We start from the raw sequence: 6,972 nt of genomic DNA, 5'->3' as shown, positions 1-6,972 counted from the left end.
CCATCACCCTCGTGAAATTCAATGTTGCCTCTCAAGCAAACGCGATTTCATGTTCCTTTTATGCAATCATTTCCTTCCCGTGTGTCTGTCTTATAAACTCCCCCCTTTTCACTCCTCAAACTGGGATACCCCTTAAAAAGTATCCCCTACATCTAACCACGTGGGAGGTCTTATAATTGGGGGGGAAAAGTGGTTTTGGCGCTGAAGGCCCAATTTAAATCGTTCACTCGGCATCTGGTTTATGCTTGGGGGCGGAGCCCCCCCAAATTTGAGGGGGCGTCCTTTTTTTTTGTTGCCTCGTGTCCTAGAGAAGTGTCCAAATTCCCCCCCCCCCCCCCCCCCCCCCCCACGGGGTATTCTTGTTTTGTTGGGTAAAAATATTTTGCAGATCCGCAATCCAAGATCAAATAGGAACTGGTTTCGTATCAGATTTGGAATCATTTTGATATGTTTCAAATATATTAAGCTCCTTTCGTGTGAAACGATATATTAATCTCCTGTGATCTTTGAAATAATCTTATAATCTGTATGGAAATTCTCTAATAGGCTTGTATACTAAAACATCCTAAATATTCAATGGTTTTGTTACTAGTCAATATGATTATGTAAACATTTGGACCACTAAGGTGTAATTGATATAATGGTACTTATGCTTGTAATTGATATGACCATGTATAGTGTTTTTTTTCCCTGTGATTGTTTGTTGTGGCAAGATTTCGCTGTTTTTTAAAGAAATGATGTGCTTCAGATTAATCTAGTGCGGTTATTTATTTATGGTTTTGGTACTCAGTCAATATGGTTATGTAAATATTTTTACCACTAGTTTGCTTTAAGGCTACTGATTCAGTGGGACTTGCTTTAGGCTCTGTAGATGGCGCAGATGGCCCCAGGAGGGGCGAGGGGTCTTAAGGTGGGCTTGCCCGGTGAAAAGCTATTAGTCCCAGACTGCTTTGAAAGTAAGCTTGTAAATATTCTAAACACTCAACAGATTTTACTTGCCTTTTTACAACATTATTCTGGAGTACTGATGTTGTTTTCTGTTTCCTTGTAGATATCCAACTTCAGAACAGGTTCCGTCACGAGTACACTATGACTGGTGAAATCAAGTCCTTGATGGACCATAGTCCTCACACTGAATGGGTCACACCAAACACTGCTGCTCAGTAATTCAGAGGACTTTTGGGTGGATATCAAGGATGACATCCACTTTCATGGGGGCTGCGCTATTGTTAAGACCCAAACCTTCGCTCAGGACATCAAACACCAGGCAGGGTACTCTGAGGACATCACTGTGGTTGCGACTGAGCGCACAATGAAAAGAACAGACAATAAGGTACCCTCTTTATATGTCATATGTGCTAGTGGATCTTTGAGCAAACATTACCTAGTTAACTTATAGTGAATTCCTAGTTGCTTATCCCGTTCAATTCCATTATTAGGAAAGTGGATTTAGTACACTTCTGATTGTGACTTGTCTGCTGGTTGCACTACCTACATTTGTGAGATGTTTATTGATAATGCATCTTCTTTATTTCAGGTGGAACCAGGTAAGGATGAGAAAGATACCATTGTACTGGACAGGCACGACACTTATGGTGAACTATGGTTACAGCAGAGATACCAGATTCCTGAGGAACCCACCTTCAGTTTCATCCAATGGATGGATGCAAGGGAAGCGAGATTAAAAGAGGTAACTATCATCATCCAGAAACCGTTTAGTTGTGAATCTAAGTGTTGTGGGCAAAGTTTCTGAGCTTGGTGCTCGAGATAATATCCTTTTATACCTGGTCATTGGTTTGTGGTGCTCTTGCACTTCTGCTATGAACGTAATGAAAGCTAGATGATCCTCTTATGGTAGAAAATATGGATAGTTTATAACAATCGAATTCATCCTATATCTGACCTGACTCATCATCTCTGCAAACTATCTATACTGCCTACATGATGTGAAAAGCATTGGGATAATTTTTCTGTGAGGGGCACATACATAAGCAACCTGTTTAATTTGAGTGCACTGCAACCAATAGGCTAAGTTTCTGGCAAGGTAGTGGGAAATTAGGAATAATCAAATTGCTTGATTGAATGAACTTTGCTTACATGTTTAAGCAACTAGTAAGCAACTAAAGATGGTTCACTTTATGTTATTATTTGCTTTTATAGACAAGTTTTACCAGGTTCCTGTATTGTACAGTATTGTATTTCCATACAGAATCTGCAATGAAGATAAAAACTTCTAATTAAAGAGAATTGTTTAGGTTAGTGCTGTAGGCTAAGGTGGTAGTAAAGTCATACCTTAAGTATCACATTGCTCCTACACTTCTTGGATTCTTGTTTCATCAATTTTCTGTGTTCGTCAATATTAGTTAATATGTTCAAGAGGCTGTATAAGCATGGCGTTCATGTTTAAGCACTAGATCGGACTTTTCTGTAGCATCCTAGCTTAGTTTGGGTTTATCTCCTACTTAATTGCTTACGGATGATAACTAATTCTTGAATTGAACTTTTACAGAAACCGACTGCTATTAAGTTCGTTAATATCCACAAGCGCGTCGAATCCCTTGATGAAGCCCTGAGACAGACCAGGAAGGATGTTGCAGAAATCAAAGATCTTATCAAGGACTATACCACAGTAGTCAAAGCGAACTTGGCGCAGGCCGAGTCGATCAAGGAAATCGTAAAGGCACAAACTACATCATCAGCTTCCATGGCTCTTAAACTTGCCAAACTAAGAAATGAGCTTCGAATTGCTAGAACTGAATGAGAACAGGTAATTCACCATGCGCATTCTTTAGTTAAACTTGTCTAATAGTTTTGTTAATTTCTTTTCAATTAGTTCTCTATGCTGAAATTATATATACTTCAACTTATTGCAGATCACACCCAGCAAAAATGGAACAGAACTTGGGCAATGATGGGATGACTGTGACAGATTTGGTAGATTACCTAGTTTTTACTTCTTTAAAAGAACTGAAAGTACCACGATGATATGAATATCCAAATTTTATGATCTAAATATAAATGGTGTGACATGGTGGATTTCCTTTCTGGTTGTTGTGATGGTCTATCTATACGCTGCTCACACAATGAATTTTTGCTTTGTGAGTTGCGATGATAATGAGATTTTGTGTAGGTTGGGTGGCGTCGCAAATTCTTGGACAGTTTTCAGATTGCATCATCTCTTGCCAGCGAGCCAAGGATTCTAAGCCATCTTTTGAGAAATCGGCGTCCCGAACTTGACACCGACTTTCTAGAAGTGGCACCAAAGTAGTATGCTACTACTTTATTTTAGACTCTTACCCACACTACTTTGAGAAGATATTCGCACTGACACCAATGCGGGAGACCAACTCTCTACAAGGAAACTTAAACATTTATTCACTACTCAATTTGATACAAGACTCACTTGCACACTCTTTGTATAGCTATTCTACCATGACACCACTACACTATATGGCTACCTTGCAATCTCCTACATGAGACCTCTTATGCCATGGTATGGTATGGCTACTTGAGATCATTATGGTGTTGCCATGTGGCAATTTATACACTCTTCCATACTAAATATCCTAACTGTAGAACCCTTCTCATCTTTATCTAGTTTCTTATATTTCTACCATGCTAAAATATTTAGTTTTAGAGTATTCTACACATCATCATGAAGCATGGCAACTATGGCTCATGCGTTCTCTCCAATTTTCTAGAACTTTCTTACCTTACCATGATCTTATCTTTATATATGGCAAAATTAGTCTGTTGAGATCTCCACGATCTTTTAGAATATTCCAAGTATGCATTGCATATTTCAACACCATCATTCACGACGCGCTTAGGAGATCTGTAGATCGTCACAAAAGGGCAAGCATCGAACATCAGCTATGCAAAGGCTTCTTCCTTGATCCATGTATTTTTCTTTTCATAAGAGCAGTAATGCAAAGCATTTTGATGAAGACAAGATGGGGTCACACAGAACAGTAATGCAAAGGCTGCTCCAAGAGGAGGGTTCGTAAACGTACGACCTGGACAGACACCTCTCTGCGAGATGGAAACGGTAGCAAAGCGTGTGCATCACGCGACGCGGAAGCAAAGCTATAATGAGTTACATGGGCGGTTATGGTTTTCACCATTGCCAAAGAAACCTTATACCACCGCAGGAATCATTCATCATTCAGTTTCAATCATGTGTCCGTCTCTTCTTTGCATTGGATCGCAGCAAAACAATCACAACACCTGCAACCTAGTAAACCTCTGCGTGCCATCGCTTGTTCTTCTTGAGCTGCGACAGCTTCTGCTCCCAGCTTTCCCCTCTCTGCTCCGCCACCTTCTTGAGGCTGTCCTGAATCCCAGGCATCATCCCTTTCAAACCGCAGAAGTAGATGTGCACACCATTGTCCAGAAGTTTGAAAATCTCATCGCTGTACTCCTCGATCTTGTCCTGGACGTACATCTTGCCACCACTCCTGTTCTTCTGCTCCCTGCTGAGGGCTTTGTCATACCTACAGGTATAAAATATAAGTACTTCAGCAATGCTGCACTCTCAAATCGCAATAAGGTTGTACGGTTATGAGATAATATGAGATGCTTTGAGATTAAAACATCCAGTCTTCCATGAACTAATATGAAAGAACAATTATAATTTATACTAGCAAGATTTACAAGTAATGGCATATCTGAGGGCTACTTAGAAAAGAAAGCATTTTTTCTGAAAGGGAAAAAGATGCTCTAGTTGTCGCATATGGGTAATCAGAAGTCTTTAAAGATACCATGCGAGTCTAACTAAAGATGGGACAAAACAAGACAGAGATATAAAGTGCAGGGACATAGTCATATTAACAGAGGATCTTTGCTTCTTGGTCGCTTTTACATTGTGACATTTGCTGTGGGCTAGTGTTTTAATGGCATATATCAGAATGTTGCAAAGTGCAAGCCTTTAACACTGAAAAGGACATCATGTTTCTTAATGCACTGGAAGCAGGGTTGTTCCTGCTATGTCTTAATTTTCATCTCTAGCTAAATGTGTATTTTAATATCCTTATAAAGAATATAAGAATTGACAAATGGATGCTCTACCAGGTGAATTTCAGGGAGTACATTAACCAAAAGAAATACCATTGTGGTTAGAGGCTCTCATAGAAGTAAGGCAAGTAAACACACAGACGACATCCATCAGGAAGTTACCTGTCAGCTGAATCTTGTCCCCAGGTTTTGCATTGCATAGGAAGTTACTGCAGACTCCATTCTTTGAGGGGTCCTCCTTGCCAGTTTCAGGATCATAATAAACTGCACGGCGGACGCACAAGCTTCCTGTCCGTCCATCAAAGTTATCTCCGGACATTATGCGGGGCTCCAGGCTTTTTCGGGTTTTCTCCCTGACAGATGAAAATGCACTCAAGGTTCAGAGAGTTGTGAATGTGAAGAGAAAACATGATGGATAATAAAAGAGATGAGTAAACAACTGGTACTTTATGATTATTCGAAAGCAAATTTGCTGCACAAGATGCTATGTATTCATTCATGGGTATATTTTTTTCTAGCCTAGTCCTGCAGTATATTGAATGGCATACTGAAACAATCTCTACAGATTCAAAATGAACATCAGTATGCCTGCCTTTATGTATAGAGTATAGCATATTTTGCACCATCCACAGGTAACTTGATTTTTCATTATCTGATAATACAAGGGGAAACCAAGTATGATGAAAACTAATACATGCATCCTCAGACAGGAAAAGATTGGGAGCAGGGAAAACTTACAGGAGGAATCACACCGTAACTCTGGCCCTCCCAGTAAGGCACATTGCCATCATGGTCAATGACGATGTGGCAAGTCTCCCCTGGAGCCTTGGGACCTACAAGCCTCTCCACCGAGACAATGGTGGCCGTGAAGGGCTCCTTCGGCTTTGTATGTGTTGAGGGGTGGCTCCTTGGCGCTCTCCAAATCGAGCGGCGCAACAGAGACCTTGCTCTTGCTCGCCTGCTGGACCGACATGCAGAGCACCTTGTTCGCGTGCCTGGGCCGAATTGCCTTGCTCTCCCACGCCAATGTGCCACCAACCCATGATTTGTTGCCGAAGCTAACATTGTTGGTACCCTAGAGCACAATAAAAAAAAGCCAAACTTAGCTCATTACTATCGGCTTGAGGACGCTGTGAGTTCAGAATCATCAGAAATTCGGCTGCTCATGTGCTCCCGTTGGCGGCTGAAACGGCCCTTGTGGGGGTGTCAAGGGACGGGGGCACCTTGCTCCGATCACACGGGTCAAAAGATGCCTGCAACCTATCCCAGATGCACGCATGACCTGCAGCGTACACGTCTAGGTGCATCACGGAAAAGAAAACCTTAGAATGTATCCTGTTTCTTGGTAGAACTGTGGAACAGTAGAAGGATCAAGTATATGCTTGGTCCAAGCAGATCACCGTTTACCTTCACCTGCAATGAGCACAAGCAGGCCTCTCCTCATAAAAAAAAACAGTAGCGGTAAACCTGTGGCTTTCTCCTGAACAGTGCACCCTACAACTGTGACGTGCTCCCTCCGTCCCAAATTATTATTCGTTTTGACTTTTCTAAATACATAACTTTAGCATTGACTTTTCTAAATACATAACTTTAGCATTGTATCTGGATATATACTAGACATAAGTATATATCTAGGTACATATAAAAAACTATGTATCCAAGCAAAAACGAATAGTAATTTGGGACGGAGGGAGTAGGAGGATAGGACGCAGTCTCTGCAGCGCAAAGAACACCAGTATAATTGACCAATTCCAACGACCTATATATATGATTAGAGTTCTCATCACAACATAAGAGAACAGGTTTGACCCTTCTCCATCTTTGGGATGCTAATCTGAAACTGATAGATGGTTACCTGCTTTTTTACAACTCTAAACACTACCCAACCTCTAAAACGGCATACACTATTTTTCTCCAAAAGGAGAAACTACTGGCACCTTCCGCTAGGGCTACTACTAT

General features: G+C 41.0%; 1 protein-coding gene across 2 annotated transcripts in view; it reads right to left on the bottom strand.

Moving 5' to 3' along the window:
- The window catches only part of LOC101769992 (CCR4-NOT transcription complex subunit 9), a 10,699-nt gene that overhangs the window by 1,676 nt on the left and 2,051 nt on the right, over window positions 1-6,972 (bottom strand). The gene's annotated exons all lie outside the window — the stretch shown is intronic.

Source organism: Setaria italica, chromosome IX (genome assembly GCF_000263155.2).
Source record: "Setaria italica strain Yugu1 chromosome IX, Setaria_italica_v2.0, whole genome shotgun sequence".
NCBI lineage: Eukaryota > Viridiplantae > Streptophyta > Magnoliopsida > Poales > Poaceae > Setaria > Setaria italica.
This window is presented reverse-complemented; position numbering and strand designations above follow the sequence as displayed.